Source organism: Ranitomeya imitator, chromosome 4 (genome assembly GCF_032444005.1).
Source record: "Ranitomeya imitator isolate aRanImi1 chromosome 4, aRanImi1.pri, whole genome shotgun sequence".
Lineage (NCBI taxonomy): Eukaryota > Metazoa > Chordata > Amphibia > Anura > Dendrobatidae > Ranitomeya > Ranitomeya imitator.
The window spans coordinates 248,412,709-248,434,350 of NC_091285.1; positions in this window are offsets into that span (position 1 = coordinate 248,412,709).

Here is a 21,642-nt window from a genome sequence, read left to right on the forward strand (position 1 = left end):
CTCTACAGCCGCCGAGGACCAATTGACCACATCAGCACCTTTCTTGGTCAAATCAGTCAACGGTTTGGCAACACTAGAAAAATTAGCGATGAAGCGACGGTAAAAATTAGCAAAGCCCAGGAACTTCTGCAGGCTCTTCACAGATGTTGGCTGAGTCCAATCATAAATGGCCTGAACATTAACAGGGTCCATCTCGATAGTAGAAGGGGAAAAAATGAAACCCAAAAATGAAACCTTCTGAACCCCAAAGAGACACTTCGACCCCTTCACAAACAAGGAATTCGCACGAAGGACCTGGAACACCATTCTGACCTGCTTCACATGAGACTCCCAATCATCTGAAAAGACCAAAATATCATCCAAATATACAATCATGAATCTATCCAGGTACTCTCGGAAGATGTCATGCATAAAGGACTGAAACACAGATGGAGCATTAGAAAGCCCGAATGGCATAACCAGGTACTCAAAATGGCCCTCGGGCGTATTAAATGCTGTTTTCCATTCATCGCCCTGTTTAATTCGCACAAGATTATACGCCCCTCGAAGATCTATCTTGGTGAACCAACTAGCCCCCTTAATCCGAGCAAACAAATCAGACAGCAGCGGCAAAGGGTACGGAAATTTGACTGTGATCTTATTAAGAAGGCGGTAATCAATACAAGGTCTCAAAGAGCCATCCTTCTTGGCCACAAAAAAGAACCTTGCTCCCAACGGTGATGACGACGGGCGAATATGACCTTTCTCCAAGGATTCCTTTATATAACTCCGCATAGCGGCGTGCTCTGGCACAGATAAATTAAACAGTCGGCCCTTAGGAAACTTACTACCAGGAATCAAATTAATAGCACAATCGCAATCCCTATGAGGAGGTAAGGCACTGAATCCACAAATGCCATAACAGAATAGGACAACAGAGAGCAAATCAGAGTAACGGACAAAAGAAATTTAGACTGTACCGTACCAATGGTGGCAGACCTAGCGAACCGCTTAGTGCGCTTAGGACAATCGGAGATAGCATGAGTGGAATCACCACAGTAAAAACACAACCCATTCCGACGTCTGTGTTCTTGCCGTTCAGCTCTGGTCAAAGTCCTATCACATTGCATAGGCTCAGGCCTATGCTCAGAGAATACCGCCAAATGGTGCACAGCTTTGCGCTCACGCAAGCGCCGATCGATCTGAATGGCCAAGGACATAGACTCATTCAGACCAGCAGGCGTGGGAAATCCCACCATGACATCCTTAAGGGCTTCAGAAAGACCCTTTCTGAAAATTGCCGCCAGGGCACACTCATTCCACTGAGTAAGCACAGACCACTTTCTAAACTTCTGACAGTACACCTCCGCTTCATCCTGACCCTGACACAAAGCCAGCAAGATTTTCTCTGCCTGATCCACTGAATTTGATTCATCATAAAGCAATCCAAGCGCCAGAAAAAACGCATCTACATCACGCAATGCAGGATCTCCTGGCGCAAGGGAAAATGCCCAGTCTTGAGGGTCACCACGCAACAAAGAAATAATGATTTTTACTTGTTGAACGGGGTCACCAGAGGAGCGGGGTTTCAAAGCTAGGAACAGTTTACAATTATTTTTGAAATTCAGGAATTTAGATCTATCCCCAGAAAACAAATCAGGAATTGGAATTCTAGGCTCTAACATCGGATTCTGAACCACAAAATCTTGAATGTTTTGTACCCTTGCAGTGAGATGATTCACACAAGAGGACAGACCTTGAATGTCCATATCTACACCTGTGTCCAGAACCACCCAGAGGTTAAGGGGAAAAGAAAGACAAAAAACACTGCAGAGAAAAAAAAATGGTCTCAGAACTTCTCTTATCCCTCTATTGAGATGCATTAATACTTTGGGCCAGCTGTACTGTTATGGACCTGGTGGTTAGGAGCACCCGGAATGACCTGATGGTTAAACTACCACAGGACAAGCTCTGGGAAGTGGGAGCTCTGCTGACCGCAACCCCTAATCCTATCACACAACTAGAAATAGCCGTGGAGCGTACCTAACATGACCTAGACGCCTCTTCACAGCCTAAGAGCTAACTAGCCCTGAAGATAGAAAATAAAGTCTACCTTGCCTCAGAGAAATTCCCCATAGGAAAAGGCAGCCCCCCACATATATTGACTGTGAGTTAAGATGAAAGTCACAAACACAGAAATGAAACAGGTTTCAGCAAAGGGAGGCCAGATTTACTAAACAGACTGAGGATAGGAAAGTGTTATGACCCCAATGGCGAGGGTCTCAGAGGAACGTGGAAGTCTGCAAGATACAAAAATCCAGCTCATAGGGCAGTGGTAACTGGGTTGACCATATATCTACTCCTAACGCCAACACTAGAAGTAGCCGGGGGTCATACCTACGTTGATCCTAGATGACTCGCGCCAGCCGGAGAATCTAAATACCCCTAGTAGAGGAAAACAAAGACCTCTCTTGCCTCCAGAGAAAGGGACCCCAAAGCAGGATAGAAGCCCCCCACAAATAATAACGGTGAGGTAAGAGGAAATGACAAACACAGAAATGAACCAGGTTTAGCACAGAGAGGCCCGCTAACTAATAGCAGAATATAGAAAGGTAACTTATATGGTCAACAAACAACCCTATCAAAAATCCACACTGGAAATTCAAGAACCCCCGAACCGTCTAACGGTCCGGGGGGAGAACACCAGCGCCCTAGAGCTTCCAGCAAAAGTCAGGATACAGATTAGGAACAAGCTGGACAAAAATACAAAACCAAAAACAAATAGCAAAAAGCAAAGTAAATGACTTAGCTGAAAAACCGGACCAGGATCAGTAGACAAGAGCACAGCAGATTAACTCTGATAACTACGTTGCCAGGCATAGAACTGAGTGTCCAGGGAGCTTATAAAGCAACGCCCCTAACTAACGACCCAGGTGCGGATAAAAGGAAAGACAGAAAAACCAGAGTCAAAAAACTAGTAACCACTAGAGGGAGCCAAAAAGCAAATTCACAACAGTACCCCCCCCTTAGTGAGGGGTCACCGAACCCTCACCACGACCACCAGGGCGATCAGGATGAGCGGCATGAAAGGCACGAACTAAATCGGCCGCATGAACATCAGAGGCGACCACCCAGGAATTATCCTCCTGACCATAGCCCTTCCACTTGACCAGGTACTGAAGTCTTCGCCTGGAGAGGCGAGAATCCAAGATCTTCTCCACCACGTACTCCAACTCGCCCTCAACCAACACCGGAGCAGGAGGCTCAGCAGAAGGAACTACAGGCACAACGTACCGCCGCAACAAGGACCTATGAAATACATTGTGAATAGCAAACGACACAGGAAGATCCAGACGAAAAGATACAGGATTAAGGATTTCCAATATCTTGTAAGGACCAATAAAACGAGGTTTAAATTTGGGAGAGGAGACCTTCATAGGAACAAAGCGGGAAGAAAGCCACACCAAATCCCCAACGCGTAGTCGGGGACCCACACCGCGGCGGCGGTTGGCAAAGCGCTGAGCCCTCTCCTGTGACAACTTCAAGTTGTCCACCACATGATTCCAGATCCGCTGCAACCTATCCACCACAGAATCCACCCCAGGACAGTCAGAAGACTCCACATGACCTGAAGAAAAGCGAGGATGGAAACCAGTGTTGCAGAAAAAAGGCGAAACCAAGGTGGCGGAACTAGCCCGATTATTAAGGGCAAACTCAGCCAACGGCAAGAATGTCACCCAATCGTCCTGATCAGCAGAGACAAAACACCTCAAATAAGCCTCCAAAGTCTGATTGGTTCGCTCCGTCTGTCCATTAGTCTGAGGATGGAAAGCAGAGGAAAACGACAAATCAATGCCCATCCTACTACAAAAGGATCGCCAGAACCTGGAAACGAACTGGGATCCTCTATCTGACACAATATTCTCAGGGATGCCGTGCAAACGAACCACGTTCTGGAAAAACACAGGAACCAGATCGGAAGAGGAAGGCAGCTTAGGCAAAGGAACCAAATGGACCATCTTGGAGAAGCGATCACATATCACCCAGATAACAGACATGCCCTGAGATAGCGGAAGATCAGAAATGAAATCCATGGAGATATGTGTCCAAGGTCTCTTCGGGACAGGCAAGGGCAAGAGCAACCCGCTGGCACGAGAACAGCAAGGCTTAGCTCTAGCACAAGTCCCACAGGACTGCACAAATGACCGCACATCCCTTGACAAAGAAGGCCACCAAAAGGACCTGGCCACCAGATCTCTGGTGCCAAAAATTCCCGGGTGACCTGCCAACACCGAGGAATGAACCTCGGAAATGACTCTGCTGGTCCACTTATCCGGAACAAACAGTCTGTCAGGTGGACAAGACTCAGGCCTATCAGCTTGAAATCTCTGCAACACACGTCGCAGATCCGGAGAAATAGCTGATAAGATAACTCCATCCTTAAGAATACCAACAGGATCAGCGACTCCAGGAGCATCAGGCACAAAGCTCCTAGAAAGAGCATCGGCCTTCACATTCTTTGAACCTGGTAAATACGAGACAACAAAATCAAAGCGGGAGAAAAACAATGACCAGCGGGCCTGTCTCGGATTAAGGCGTTTAGCAGACTCGAGATACATCAGATTTTTGTGATCAGTCAAGACCACCACACGATGCTTAGCACCCTCGAGCCAATGACGCCACTCCTCAAATGCCCACTTCATGGCCAACAACTCCCGATTGCCCACATCATAATTTCGCTCGGCAGGCGAAAACTTCCTAGAGAAAAAGGCACAAGGTTTCATAACAGAGCAACCAGGGCCTCTCTGCGACAAAACGGCCCCTGCTCCAATCTCCGAAGCATCCACCTCAACCTGAAAGGGAAGTGAGACATCGGGCTGGCACAAAACAGGCGCCGAAGTAAACCGGCGTTTCAACTCCTGGAAAGCCTCCACGGCAGCAGGAGCCCAGTTAGCTACATCGGAGCCCTTCTTGGTCATATCCGTCAAAGGTTTCACAACGCTAGAAAAATTAGCGATAAAACGACGGTAGAAGTTAGCGAAACCCAAGAACTTCTGAAGACTCTTAACTGACGAGGGCTGAGTCCAATCAAGAATAGCTCGGACCTTGACCGGGTCCATCTCCACAGCAGAAGGGGAAAAAATAAACCCCAAAAAGGGAACCTTCTGTACACCAAAGAGACACTTTGAGCCTTTGACAAACAAAGAATTTTCACGCAAAATTTTAAAGACCAACCTGACCTGCTCCACATGCGAGTCCCAATCATCAGAAAAAACCAAAATATCATCCAGATAAACGATCAAAAATTTATCCAGATACTTCCGGAAAATGTCATGCATAAAGGACTGAAAAACTGAAGGCGCATTGGAGAGCCCAAAAGGCATCACCAAGTACTCAAAATGACCTTCGGGCGTATTGAATGCGGTTTTCCATTCATCACCTTGCTTAATGCGCACAAGGTTGTACGCACCACGAAGGTCTATCTTGGTGAACCACTTGGCACCTTTAATTCGGGCAAACAAGTCAGACAACAGCGGCAGAGGATACTGAAATTTGACAGTGATCTTATTTAAAAGCCGATAATCAATACAAGGCCTCAAAGATCCGTCCTTTTTAGCCACAAAAAAGAATCCTGCACCAAGAGGGGAAGAAGACGGACGAATATGTCCTTTCTCCAAAGACTCCTTGATATACGAACGCATAGCGGTATGTTCAGGTACCGACAGATTAAAGAGTCTTCCCTTAGGAAATTTACTGCCTGGAATCAAATCTATAGCACAGTCACAGTCCCTATGAGGAGGCAATGCACTGGACCTGGACTCGCTAAAGACATCCTGATAATCAGACAAATACTCCGGAACTTCCGAAGGCGTAGAAGAAGCAATAGACACAGGCAGGATATCCCCATGAATACCACGACAGCCCCAACTACAAACTGACATAGCCTTCCAGTCCAGGACGGGATTATGGGTCTGTAACCATGGCAGCCCTAAAACAACCAAATCATGCATTTTATGTAAAACAAGAAAACGTATCACCTCGCGGTGTTCAGGAGTCATGCACATGGTAACCTGTGTCCAATACTGCGGTTTATTTGCTGCCAATGGCGTAGCATCAATACCCCTAAGAGGAATAGGATTTTCTAATGGTTCAAGAGTAAAACCACAGCGCTTAGCAAATGACAGATCCATAAGACTCAGGGCAGCACCTGAATCTACAAACGCCATGACAGGATAAGACGACAGTGAGCAAATCAAAGTTACAGACAGAATAAATTTAGGTTGCAAATTTCCAGCGGTGACCGGACCAACAACCTTAGCTATACGTTTAGAGCATGCTGAGATAACATGTGTAGAATCACCACAGTAGTAGCACAAGCCATTCCGGCGTCTATGAATTTTCCGCTCATTTCTGGTCAGGATTCTATCACATTGCATTAAATCAGGTGTCTGTTCAGACAACACCATGAGGGAATTTGCGGTTTTTCTATCACATTGCACCGAATTAGGTGTCTGTTCAGACAACACCATGAGGGAATTTGCGGTCTTGCGCTCCCGCAATCGCCGGTCAATTTGAATAGCCAGTGCCATAGCATCATTCAGACCTGTGGGAATGGGAAAACCCACCATAACATCTTTAATGGCATCAGAAAGACCATTTCTAAAATTAGCGGCCAGTGCACAGTCGTTCCAATGTGTCAGCACGGACCATTTCCGAAATTTTTGGCAATACACTTCAGCCTCGTCCTGCCCCTGAGACATAGCCAGCAGGGCCTTTTCTGCCTGAATCTCAAGATTGGGTTCCTCATAAAGTAAACCGAGCGCCAGAAAAAACGCATCAATATCAGCCAATGCCGGATCTCCTGGCGCCAGCGAAAAAGCCCAATCTTGAGGGTCACCCCGTAAGAACGAAATAACAATTTTTACTTGCTGAGCGGAGTCTCCAGATGAACAGGGTCTCAGGGACAAAAACAATTTACAATTATTCTTGAAATTCCTAAACTTAAACCTGTCTCCGGAAAACAGTTCAGGAATCGGTATCTTAGGTTCTGACCCAGGACTTCTGATAACATAATCTTGTAAGCCCTGCACACGAGTAGCCAGCTGGTCCACACTTGTAATCAAGGTCTGGACATTCATGTCTGCAGCAAGCATAAGCCACTCTGAGGTAAAGGGGATGAAGAAAAAAAAAAAAAAAAATGAGAGAGGAGAAAAAAAAAAACTCAGAATCTTCTTTCTTATAATCCCTCTTTTGCAATGCATTAAACATTTAATATAGGCCTGGCAAACTGTTATGACCCCAATGGCGAGGGTCTCAGAGGAACGTGGAAGTCTGCAAGATACAAAAATCCAGCTCATAGGGCAGTGGTAACTGGGTTGACCATATATCTACTCCTAACGCCAACACTAGAAGTAGCCGGGGGTCATACCTACGTTGATCCTAGATGACTCGCGCCAGCCGGAGAATCTAAATACCCCTAGTAGAGGAAAACAAAGACCTCTCTTGCCTCCAGAGAAAGGGACCCCAAAGCAGGATAGAAGCCCCCCACAAATAATAACGGTGAGGTAAGAGGAAATGACAAACACAGAAATGAACCAGGTTTAGCACAGAGAGGCCCGCTAACTAATAGCAGAATATAGAAAGGTAACTTATATGGTCAACAAACAACCCTATCAAAAATCCACACTGGAAATTCAAGAACCCCCGAACCGTCTAACGGTCCGGGGGGAGAACACCAGCGCCCTAGAGCTTCCAGCAAAAGTCAGGATACAGATTAGGAACAAGCTGGACAAAAATACAAAACCAAAAACAAATAGCAAAAAGCAAAGTAAATGACTTAGCTGAAAAACCGGACCAGGATCAGTAGACAAGAGCACAGCAGATTAACTCTGATAACTACGTTGCCAGGCATAGAACTGAGTGTCCAGGGAGCTTATAAAGCAACGCCCCTAACTAACGACCCAGGTGCGGATAAAAGGAAAGACAGAAAAACCAGAGTCAAAAAACTAGTAACCACTAGAGGGAGCCAAAAAGCAAATTCACAACAGGAAAGGTATCTTTGCGGTCAGCACAAAAAACTACAAAAGACCACGCAGAGTGTGCAAAAAGACCTCCGCACCGACTCACGGTGCGGAGGTGCCACTCTGCATCCCAGAGCTTCCAGCTAGCAAGACAAAATCATGATAGCCAACTGGACAAGGAAACAATGAACAAATAATAACTAGCAGGGACTTAGCTTCTGCTGGAGTAGACAGGTCACCAGAAAGATCCAAGAGCGAACTGAACCAGTACAAGAACATTGACAGCTGGCATGGAGTAACGATCTGAGTGGAGTTAAATAGAACAGCCAGCCAAAGAATAAACTACGTCACCTGTGGAAGGAACCTCCGAAGCAGCAGCTCCACTCACAGCCACCAGAGGGAGTCCATGAACAGAACTCGCTGAAGTATCATTCATGACCACAGGAGGGAGTTCGAAAACAGAATTCACAACAGCTGCCCTTGCCTGTGCAAGAGCAGCTCAGAGATAGCCTAGTACATGGCATTGTAAAGTGCTGAGGAATATCTCTTCCACTATCTAGCTAACAATTTTGAATGAGGGAGGGACCTCCCAAATGTAGAAGCAAGAGCCCTCTCAAATGTAAAAGGAAAAACTAAAGCCAAAACGTTACGTGTGAACATGTGTAAAGGGAAGGTATCATATTTTTTGCGTTATATTATCAAGTAAGTATATCTTAGCATGTTTCCCTTAAAAAAAAAATTAGCTTTAGTTTGGTAGGTCTTCTTATAAATCTGTAAAACCTGCGCAATAGTCTGACAACATTATTCCTAGATATCATATGGGAGTCAGAAATGCATGCAGGCATCTTCTCCATGCTGTTCCCATTTAGTCTTAGCACTTTCCCATCCATTTCATAATGTTTCTCAGGAGCCCAGAACTGTTTGTTGGGTCCAGCAGAAAAATGTTCTGCTTTCCCATTGACTTTCATTGGATTCGATATTCGAATATTAGAAATTATTCTGACCGATTTTCCCGAATCCGAATATCTCACTTTTCAATCACCACTACTATTATTACATTTTTCTGTCCATAGTAGTCTATGAAACGGATGCTTGTGCCATCTGAGTGCGGCTGGAAAAAAAAATTGGATGTGTTGCATGAGGTACAGTATCAAGTTTCTAAGCTAAGGCTGCTTTCACACATCAGGTTTTTTCTTTCAGGCACAATCCGGCAGTTTCAGGCACAATCCGGATCCATTTTTTTCTTATGCTGGATCCGTTTTTTTCCCATAGAGTTGTATTAGCGCCGGATTGTGCCTGAAAGACATGCGTTTCTTCTGTTTTTTGCCTAATCCGTCCCTTCAGGCTTTTTTGCCGGACACAAAAAAGGTCTCCTGCAACGTTTTTTGTGTCCGGCGAAAAAGCTTGAAGGGACGTTTCCGGCAATAAACGCATGGAACGGATGTGCGAATGAACGTTTCCGGCGGCCGAATCCGTTTTTTACACAATGAGCATGCCCAGAAGCTTTGTTTTTGATTCTGGGGTGGAATCTATCTCTCGCTCGTCAAAAACCATGCACAGTACAGAGAGCCGGATCCAGCTAAAAAACGGATCCGGTGCATCAGTTTTTCACAATTTATGTCGGATCCGTTTTTTAGCAAATTTGCCGGATTTCGCCTGAAACCAAAAACCTGATGTGTGAAAGCAGCCTAAGCAGGCTTACACCGCTCCCTTAAACACCAGGTCCTCATTAAAACTTTAATTCCATGCTGTAATTGCTGTTCCAGACCCTGATGCCTCATACATGTCCCATGGCTGACTGCTGCTCTGCCATTTGCAAATTTGTACTGTGGGTCAATTGATGCCACTTTTCATGGTGTCTGCCCTTAATTTTAACTGTTTGGGAAGCTTTTTGTCACCCCTTAAGGTGTTGTGCATGCGTTTGGTTTTGCCTCCCATTGAATCTAATGGGGTTCGGGTACATTCGGCGAACGGTTGTCCATTTGGTGAATCCGAACTGAACCGAAACTTGAAAGGTTCGTTCATCTCTGTTTATTATATACTGTACCACCACTAGATGATAGATGAGAATCACACAGCCTTTCAGGTCTCTTTCCACACAGTGACAGTCAATAAAATGGTGCCATGTTGCAATTCCTTATAGATCTGTCGGTCATAAGCCTTGCGCTACTTGACAACCCCTTTTTAATTGATCCAGAGGGGTGAAAAATCTTAAAATGTTATACTTACCATACTTCAGTACTTAGAGCTGCATCATCTGATGATCTCCTGGGATCAACATACAGTTGTGGTGTCACGTGAGCGCTGCAGCCTGTCAGCTGTTGTTGATCTGCAACTTTCAAATGTTTTCCAAGTGGAAAAAATACAGGTCAAGGGATCAGATCCCTACTGGTCATAATTTTTTTGCAAATCATAGCAATTTCATTCTCAATGATTTATAGTATGGTTTTTATACAGTATTCTGTGAGTTGGATGAATCATACATAGGTAAACAATTTGATAGCATGTCTTCTCTGTTTCCAAAGTACACGGCAGTAATATTCTGTACTTACCAATAAAATATTTGGAGATTGATTGATGCACTACAGTAATAATTTTGTTCAACATCATTTGAAAATGTTAAAAGGCGCTCTTATATTGCAGATATTTACTGCGATTGTATGATGTATATTTAATTTTACGTTTTTTTTACATGTAGACTAGTTTACAGCCTAAACTTGTACAGTGCCAAATATATGTTCAGAACACATGGGCAAAAAGCAGCCCTACACCCGGTATAAAATGCTTTGCCTCTTTTCTCTTTTGTTTGAGTGCACTGACGGATGGCAAGGCCTTGTTTTCCTAAAGCTGGACATTTGTGGACAGCCAATCTGTGTATAATGTAGCAAAAAGAAACAAAGTCTGAAAGTTAATACCCTTGGCGCCAAACTCATATCTGTGAAAAAGAAATGGACAAGCCAGACATTTCAATGTGTACTACATTAATTCCTAATAGTCTCATCCTCTTATATCAAAGGTCACTATGGTTTTATAAAACCGAACTCGGTCAGCTATGAAACACTGCTTGCTTCACCATATTTCTAGCAGCTACAATATTAAATAATTCTGATGTTACAAACTATATCGTCACCCTGATGAGTACTGTGAACTATTAAAATCATTATTGACGCAGACTGAATCAATAGGTACTTAAAAAGCTCAAAAGTATTCTAACTTATTCTTTAATCTTTTACCATAATGATTTTGCTTTACGTAAAAGAATCAATAAATTCATCTTGCTGAATACACAATAAGTACTTTAACGCCATGGCAATCAGAGAAAATGCAGGTGAAAAGTAACCATATTGCATGCAATATATGCAAACGCCCTTTAAATAGCTCCGGCCGGGACAGCCTTTTATACATGTGTCACTGGCCATCGTCACTTCTCACGGACAAGTTGTGAGACAGGTGAGTAAAGAAGTCCGGGGACAAACACCAAGAGTGTATGTGAGAGGCAAAGGAGCAATACAAAAGAGATAACAGGTCACAGTCCAAAGTCAGTAGTCGAAAATTATATGGATCGAAACAAAGGGGCTAGGCCAACGAATAATCAAAGCAAAGGTCTGAGGTCAGGCAGCAAAAAATCAGAACAGCAGAACACAAAAGCACAAGACACGCACTTCACCAACTAAAGCTACAACTGGCAATGGTCTGACCATTGCTAGCCTGCTAAATAGCCAGGTAATCACCCTGAAATAACTCAGTAGGCGCTCCTTCCCTTCTGAGACCTGCTGTATAACAAAACAGTACTTTTCCAGCACATGTGGGATTTTGATGTACTCCGGAGGGAGTGTAAGAAGCACTATTGAGAAACGGTGCTCGTTGGGCGGGGAAGGGGGGGGGGGTGTGTGAATGCAGCAACCTGTGCAGCCGCACTAGCCTTGGTACCACTCTTCAATTAGGTAACAAACTTTAATTCTACTTCCTATACACCTGCATTATGGATGGGTGGTTCTGGTGGACTGCAAAGTGAAGGGAGGTTTTTTTCTAGTGTGCTGCATACCTGATTGCATCCCTGTAATTTATCCAGCTCTGCCTATTAATGGATACCTACCTAGCATTTTACTTGCAAAATTCAGTTCTTTGAAGCAACTTTTAGTGCTCACTGGGCCCTTTTGTCAGCACTCTTAGTAATCTCATATAGGATATAACGGTGCTTGGATATACAATTACCCTCTATTCTCTCCCTATCACCTGCTTATAGTACACTAGTTGTCATTTTTCCTGCTTTCCTCCCCACCATTGGAGGCTTGATTGCCCTGTCTTTTTAATTGTTTTGTATGTAGTTGTTATTTATTACAGATATTAATTTTAACTTTCTATCACTTCTCTTCCTATAGTTATATTTTAAATAAACATGCAACCAGAATGAAGTCCTTTATTTGAAATTAAAAAGAAGACTTTTCCTTTTTTATTTAAAAATAACAAACACAGTTATACTTACTTAATGCCCATACCACTGAAGCCCTTGTCTCCTGTGTTAACACAAAAATAAAATACAATCATATCCCTCACCTGTCCATCATTCTGTCCCATGCCGTAATCCATGTCTGGAGATAAACAGTTTTCAACCTGGACAGTGCCAAGATGCACCTGTCCATGCTAAGAACTACTGATGAATGAGCTGCTGCGAGCGTAGCATCAGTGACTAGTGACTAGTGACTAACAGTGATGTCATCGAGGTTACTGCTGGTCACTGAGGCTGTGTTTCCAACCAGGCTCCTGAACTGTCATGACCTCGGTGAGATCACCACTAGCATATTGAGAAAAAGTCTCCATATATGGGTTATCAGCATACTAAGGAGAAATTGTACATTGCTACCCTTCTGAAAATCTAAAATTTGGGGATAAATCAAGAACATTTAAGTGCAGGTCTACAATTTTGTCTCTGGTTTCCTTAGACAGCTCTTTGGCTTTGGCCATGGTGGAGAGGTTGGAGTGTGATTGATTGAGTGCCATTAATACAAATAATGAGTGCAGAGAAGGAGGGTTTTTTGAAGAAAAACTAACTGGTGTGTGAGAGCCATAATTCTTGCTGGTTGGTAGGTGATCAAATACTTTTTTCATGCAATAAAATGCAATGTAATTATTTAACCCCTTCAAGACATGCACAATACATATACTGCACATGTCGTATATCACCCTTTGATGTGGGTTCCAGCGCAGAGCCCACATCTTTCCCGGCATATGTCAATGATCCACGTGCGGCTGTTAACCTGTTAAATGCAGCTGTCAAACTGTGCTAGCGGCATTTATTGTGATCGCGCTAATCCCACCCATTGCCCGTGTCACATGACCGCTGGTCGCCGATGGGTTGGCATGACAACCCTGGGTCTGCAGCAAAATCCTGTGGTTATCATTGTCGGACAACTACAGGGTAAGAAGATGTAAGGAAAGCTTTACAAAAGATGACCCGGGGTGATGACTACAAGGCGTTCCTGACTTTTTTTAAAAGGGTGGTTGAATGGGAGAAATTGCAGTGGGTGGAAATTCTGGTGCCATATTTAACAGGGGAACCGCAGAAAGCCTATTATGACCTGACCTTGCAAGATGCAGAAAAGTACGCTAAGTTGAAAACTGAGATCCCGGTGCTCTTAGTAGTGACTCAGGGCGCAACGGGGAAACACTGGGCCAATTGCAGTACCAAACCTCCCTGGTGCCAAAATTTCAACATCCTATACCTGGTCCAAAAGCAGTTGCAACCTGAATCTTCCTCCTCAGCACAAATGATGGAGAGGATTGTTATGGACAGGTTCATACACTCTGTTCCAAAGCCAGTGCAATTCCGGGTTGCCACAGAGATCCCAGTAATGCCGATGACCTGGTGGGCCTGGTGGAGAGGTAACAGGTGGTCAAGAGTTCCTTGGGCAATCAAGGTGTCTTAGCATCTCCTTACTGGGGTTCCCAAATGAGGGCTGACACCCAATAGAGGGGAACTAGACTCACATCTGGGGGACTTCCAGCAGCCCAAGTGGTGTATGAGTTATGGCCTAAGGCCCCACCTAATAGCGTAAATTGTTGGTGGAGTCATTCTGTCGGTCACATAGCACCCATTACCCCATGACTAATGGGCCAATGGACTGCAGCATAGGATGGTAATGCTTGTATTTTGCATATCCTACCTGCAGTGCTGTCCCTCAACCAGGCAAGGGACCACAGGCACATTCCATGTCCATGAACGGAGTGCAAATGATTGGTCTGTTGGACTCGGGGAGTTTGGTAAGCCTAGTGAGGGCCACAATTCCTGACCGACTGATTCCTAGATTGTTGGTTGGTGTCCACTGTATCCATGGGTACGCTAAAGACTACCTTGTGGCCTGAGTGGCATAGACACAAAGTTTGGCACTGAGTACCATGAAATTGTTGTAGTCAAGGATCTATTACATCCTGTTTAAATAAGGTGGGACTTTGCTTTGTTTTGTGACTTGTGGGAGAACGGGAAGGCGCTTGGATACCCGGACGACAGCCAAGTCGCTCCAAAAAAAAACCTTGTCGCAGGCTGCAGCTGACAGGTTTACCTTTTTGTGTGCTTATTGGCATTGAGGATGAGGCAGCATCACCGGAGGAAATCTGCATGAGCTTGATTTGTCTGGAGGGAACTGCCTAACTCATGGACTTAACTTTAAAAGGGGCATTTGATATTGTGTCTGTAATTAATGGTGTTGCTCAAGAGGCAGGGGCTTACACCCGATTTCTGTATTTTGCCATAAATGGGGAGTTTTTATATCGGGTCACCAAGCTGAGAGAGGAGGTAATCCACCAGACCCGTACAAACACTGTTAGATATGGTTCATACACATGTTAGGTGGTCGTCTGGGGGTAGAAAAAACTCCAGTTCTGTTTTTCCAGAGGTTTTACTAGTCTGATTATCACCAAGAAATCGTGAATTATTGTAGGTCCTGCCCCATATGCCAACTGACCTCCCTGTTTGCTCACTTCCGTAGCCCCTTAGTGCCATTGTCTATCATCGAGGTCCTTTTCGAGGGATTTCGAGGTGAGCGCAGCTCCTCTCCAGATAAACTTATAATGAGACTATCATAAAATGTATTCTGTTGTGCCTTAACAGTTATAACCAGCATATGCCCCACCCTTCTCCTTCTTCATAAAATGTCTGCCTTATAAAGAAACGCTTAAGTAAGAAACGTAATTAAGTGTTGTTTCAGTTGACTCTCAGAGTCTTGTATTTTTTTATTGGATATGGCAGAGGGATTTTGTATATGTTGAGATTCTGTTTTGTGCACTTCCTCCAAGAGGGTTTTTTGAAATGTATTTGAAGATGTTTCAACAATATAAATTTCCTTAATTAATAGCCTCCTTAAAGAAGCCTTCAAAGCAGCGGGGCTGATCCTCTGTTGACCTCAAGGAACTCTTGCAATAAATCAGAAATACCACTGTCCATCGGCAGGATATTCAACCAGAAGCAGTTAAACCTATTGTAGCTTGGATTTTGTTTTTGGGGGGGAGCAAAACATCTCAGTGGGCCCGCAACCAGGTAACCTTGATTATAACTGGGTGATGCACCCTAATAGTGGATGTAGGAAAACCTCAGCAGATGACCGCGCTGTTGCTGAAAATATTCTCTAAACGAATACCAGTATTGATATTACCGACATATGGTCAGTGGTCGATACCAGTCCTACAGAACATATTAGAGATTAGAGCACAGTTATAGATGTCGACTTACAACTGATGTTCTTTCTGATGTAATCGTTCACTTTTCCCAGCTTTTCCATCTGGCCCAGACCGACATGACAACTTTTTTCAGTCACAACTCAGCTGAAGAGACTACAACAAAGACACATTTCACAACTTATTTTCAGCACTGTCCTAATCTATTTCCAACGTGCACGAACTGCTCATCCTGCTGATACCCCAATACTGAGCCGCTGCTGCCATAAGTGTCCCTATTACTGCACCTGCTCTATGGATCTGTGTGCCTCTAGCTGATGAAACAAACCTCTAGAATATAGGAATACCCGGTGTAAGTGCCCTAGCAAACAGTGCCCACATTTTGCCCCCTAAAAAGTAATAATGTCCCGTGTGCCCCTTTGACAGTCACAGCAACCTGAATTCCCCTATAACAATAAGTGCCCACTTTATATTTAATAATGACCCAAGTCTCCTCCCTGTACAGCTCCCCTATACACAGCATGATGCTCTCTCATACACAGTATAATTCCACCGACACAGTATTCTAATCCCTTAGTAGCCCCCAAACTGTTTAATGGCTCCAACAAAAATGTATGATGGCCCCCTCACTGTAATCTCTACAATGTATGATGCCCCCCTGGGATAGCCTTCATATAGTATAAGGCACCAGATAGTCCTCAATATAGTATAATTAATTCCTCATGGGCCTCTATAGAATGATGCATTCCCCATAGGCATTCTCAATATTGTATAATGCATTCCCCATAGGTATACTCTATTTAGTATAATGCAATCCCAATAGACAGAGTCTATATAGTATAATGGACTCCCCATAGGCAGACTCTAGTATAATGCAGTTTCCATAGGCAGACTCTATATACTATAATGCACCCCTCCATTGGCAGACTCTATAGCATAATTGACCCCCATAGGCAGACTCTATATTGTCTAATGCACCCTCTATATTCAGACTCCATATAGTATTATGCACTCCCCCATAGGCAGACTCTATAGTATAATGAAGCCCCCATAGGCACACTGTAGTATAATGCACCCCCATCGGCAGACTCTATATTGTATAATGCCCACCGCATAGGCAGACTATTTAGTATAATTCACCCCCCATGGCAGACTCCATATAGTAAAATGCACCCCCCAAAGGCAGACTCTATATTGTATAATGCACCCCCATAAGCAGACTCCTTAGTTTAATGTACTCTACCATAGGCAGACTCTATATAGTATAATGCACTCCCCATAGACAGACGCTATATAGTATAATGCAGTTCCCATAGACAGATGCTATATAATATAGTGCAGTTCCCATAGGCATACTCTATATAGTATAATGCAATCTACATAGGCAGACTTTATATAGTATAATGCACCACCATTGGCAGACTTTATATTGTATAATACACCTCCCATAGGCATACTCTAAATAGTATAATGCACTTCTCATAGACACACTCTATTTAGTATAATGCACTCCCCATAGGCAGACTCTATATGGCATAATCATTCCCCATGATCAGACTCTATATAGTATAATGCACTTCCCATAGGCATACTCTATTTAGTGTAATGCACTCTCCATAGGCAGACTCTATATAGTATAATGCACTCCCAAAAGGCAGACTCTATATAATATAATGCAGTTCCCATAGGCAGACTCTATTATAGTATAATGCAGTTCCCATAGGCAGACCCTATAGAATATAAAGCACCCCAATACAAAAAACAAAAAAAGAAAATACTCACCTCTCCTCCTTGTTCCCCTGCATGCAGCTGATACAGTTGAACTTGTGATGATGGGTGGGGGGCCCACTGCTGGCATCGGGCCACCCATCTCAAGGGCCTCATAGCAACCGGGTTGCACAGCAGGAAGAGCGATTCTCCCTGCTCTGTGCAGAGTGTAACTGTATGGGCATGCTGTGCATGCTGATACAGTTACAGCAACGCAGCTCCAGGTGGGCCCCCTCAGAACGCAGGGCCCGGGGCGACCTCCTCCTCTGACCCCCTCGGTAGCTGTGCTACTAATAACATCCCTCCTTATCCACTTCCTTATCAATACACTGAAAAGGAATAGCCCAGTAAACTACAACACTAACCACTTGGGAATAAGTAGAGAATACTGCATGATAACTTGAGCCCACCCAAGGGGGGCTAAAAAAATGTGTGTTCTGTGCTATCGCATGTATCTCCTGAAGACATATTATCGAAGGCTGATATTTTTTCATACTGTCCAAAAATGCTTTCTTTTTACTAGCATCATTCAATGCTCTAACATTCCACAATACTATATTTATTTTCCTAGTTATTCTACTCCATCCATAGCCATACAGTAGATAGATGTATTTTAATAATGACAAACTCCATCTGTACCAATGTGTAAGGCAGACTTGATCACTTCACTAACTCTTCTCCCCCCAATTAAATCCAAACATTAATAATCCAAGAGCTGGTACTACCCTATCAAACCCTGAACAAACCCCAATTTTAACTCTAACAATTTTTCCACTGTACCATACCCCAATAACTGCTCCCAAAGAGACTAAAGTCCAGTACAGCAACATAGATGTATCAAACAGCAGCCAGAGGGGATGGGAAAACAGACTATCTTCAGTCCTTCCAATTTTTCCCTTATTTTTAACCATTATTTATGCCCAACAATTAACCATGAATTTTAACACAAATAACGGTGTCCATTTGCCCACTGAGAATCCGATCTCTTCCAGAGAGAACATACCCTGGCCCGAGAAGCTGAATTATTCCACCAGTGAAGATACCAGGCATGTCCCTGCGATGTCAGTCGGCTTCTGTCCACAATTTCTTTTCATTTTGGTCCAGCCACAGGAGAGCGGCCTAAGAAGAATCAAAGAAAAATGTTGAATTTATTGCAGCAATCCTTAGACGAGCAGGATACAACATGGAGTAGGAGACTCTGAAACAAACAGCTGTTTTTTATGTCCAGGAACTGGGTTTTTTGCACTTCGGTAGAATAATCCGGATAATCCAGATATATAGAATTTCACAATATGTTGTCTTGATCACTGTAGTGGAGTATTTTAGCAAGCCTTGTACCAGGTGGGCTTCCAGAGGGTAGTGGTCTTGTTGAGACACGGTGTACCCTCTTTACAGCAAACAGGGGATTCAAACTTTCCTTCCCGGACACCTTTAACAGTCATGCCTCAAAAAATTCAGTGTGGCCCCTTCAGTTTTGTCAAGGACCCCCACAATACAAAATGTTGTTCCTGCGGAGGCGGTTCTCCATGACATAGTGTTTCCAGGAGCTTTCCATGTTGATACATATCATGTCTCATATGAACCAGAATGTCCTCTGTTTGATTAACCCCATCTTCAAGGGCTGTAGTTCTTTCTGAAATGTTACACATGTTCCTTTTTGGATACATCCTCTCTAATATCTCCCACCTGTAGCACCAGTGATGACAGGGAGCTACTGCAACCCCCAACAGCATGCATAATGTCCTTAATTGTGGGTTTTTTATCTGGGAAACAAACCTAAATGGTAACTAGGGTATTTTAGAAATAAACTAAACCACAGAAAAAAAACCCTAAAAGCATTTTTTATTCATAAATATTTAAAAAGACCAAATGATCAACACTAGACAAATTCATAAATTATCATCACCAAACTGAAATTGGGTATTGGTACAAGGGTACTAATCTGGAAAGTGCCAGATTAAAGATAATGGTACACAAACCTAATGTGGCCCTAAAAAAGTCCTACACATGCTGTACCTTCCTGACAGTGGAGGTTGGCACCCTAAGTTCGACACGGCGCCCCCACGCCGCGACGGCTGTCCCTTCTGTCCCTGAAGGCCCTGTCAGCTACCCAACCCAAAACCCACCACCATGCACACAAATAGCTAATTCCTTTGGCTATAAAAATTTATAAAATAGCCTCTCCTAAGATAGAAATAGAAATAAACCCTCTAGTATTCACTAGAGTTTATTGGGAGTTGCCAAACAGTGTCCATTCGAAGGACTACAAATTTGAGAGAGATTTGCTGCCTGCAACATCCTTAAGCATGACCAGTTTGGCAGTGGGTCAGTAATGGTGTGGGGTGGCATTTCTTTGGAGGGCCACACAGCCTTCCATGTGCTCCACAGAGGTAGCCTGACTCGTTACTTCTAATGCAGGACAATGCCAGACCTCATGTGGCTGGAGTGTGTCAGCAGTTCCTGCAAGATGAAGGCATTGAAGCTATGGACTGCCCCACCCGTTCCCCAGGCATGAATCCGATTGAACACATCTGGTACATCATGTCTCCCACCATCCACCAACGTCACGGTGCACCACAGACTGTCCAGGAGATGGTGAATGCTTTAGTACAGGTCTGGGAGGAGATCCCTCAGGAGACCATCCGACGTCTCATCAGGAGCATGCCCAGGCATTGTAGGGAGGTCATACAGGCTCGTGGAGGCCACACACGCTACTGAGCATCATTTCCTTGTCTTGAGGCATTTCCGCTGAAGTTGGATCAGCCTGTAACTTCATTTTCCACTTTGTTTTTGAGCATCATTCCAACTCCAGACCCCCATGGGATATTAGTTGTGATTTACGTTTATCATTTTTAGGTTTCATTGTTCTCAACACATTTCACTATGTGATGAATAAAGATTTACAACTGGAATATTTAAGGCAGTGATATCTAGGGTGTGGGATTTTAGTGTTCCCTTTTTTTTGAGCAGTGTATAAATATATATATGGCACACATTTTACAACTTTTTAGCATAACATGTTACCTTTTTGTGCATTATAGTGCCCAAAAATTGTGCGAAATAAACAAAGAGCTTTTTTTTATTTTGTGCAAAATTCATGAATGACATGGCTTCATTTAGAATAACTTGGCACAAAATCTGACAATAAATACCACAAGACAAAAGAAGAAAAGTTACTGTACTTTAAAAATTCAAATAACTAATTTATCTGCCCCTTAATTTTCCTGGCTTGGACAAATTACTTGTATTGTGATATCTTACATATGATCTTTCTAAATTACTGTATGGTAGAAATGGTTGGATGTTTTCATTTGGAATTTAATTGTACTTGAATTATACAAAATATGGATTTTTTGTAATTCAATCCACATGTATTTTAGCAAAAAAAAGGCTGCCAGCTGTTCCTGCCATTTTGCTGAATTCTAGAGGGCTGGCAAAAGTTTACAATCCAAAAAAACTTTTACCTCATCATTAAATTGTATGAGCTCCATCACTGCCTCTGGTGCACTTTTCCCACCGTCTGACTTTGGACCTCAGACTATAATAAACGTAACTTGTAAAAAAAACCCTAATGCCTCACTGCTCACCTGTCCTGGCACCTCTGGTGCCTCTGATGCCCATTGATACCTTCTTCTTCTTACCACAGTCTCACACTGGAATATTTACTCTATAAGGCCGGAGTCACACTACAGCGAGATACATCCGAGACTCGCAGGTTAAAAACAAGCTCTGGAACCGGCACTCCGGAGCGCAGCGTGCGGCTCCATGTATTGCTGTGCAGCTGCACGCTCCGCTCTGGAGTGCCGGTGCCAGAGCTTGGTTTTAACCTACGAGACTTGGCCATATCTTGCTGTGTGTGATCCCGGCCTAACAGGACTTCTGGTCATGACAAGTTCTTAGAGGGCACGTTACGATGTGCCATGATCTTCAAAGCCTGGTTGTGGCCAGAAATTTTATTCTGGAGTAAAGACACCCATATGCAACTGCAGAAAGAAGATGCCCTGAGGACTGGACAGCAGGCAGTGGGCACTGGTATTAGGGCTTTTTATTTTTTTACATGTTGTGTTTATTATGTTCTTGGGTACGGAAAGATGCCAGAGTAACTGTCTGACAGTTGGCTAAACCCCCTGGATGTTTGGGACGGACGGGTTCGGACGAACATTTAAAAAAGTTCACTGCATGAGAAAGTTCTCGTGCAGAGGTT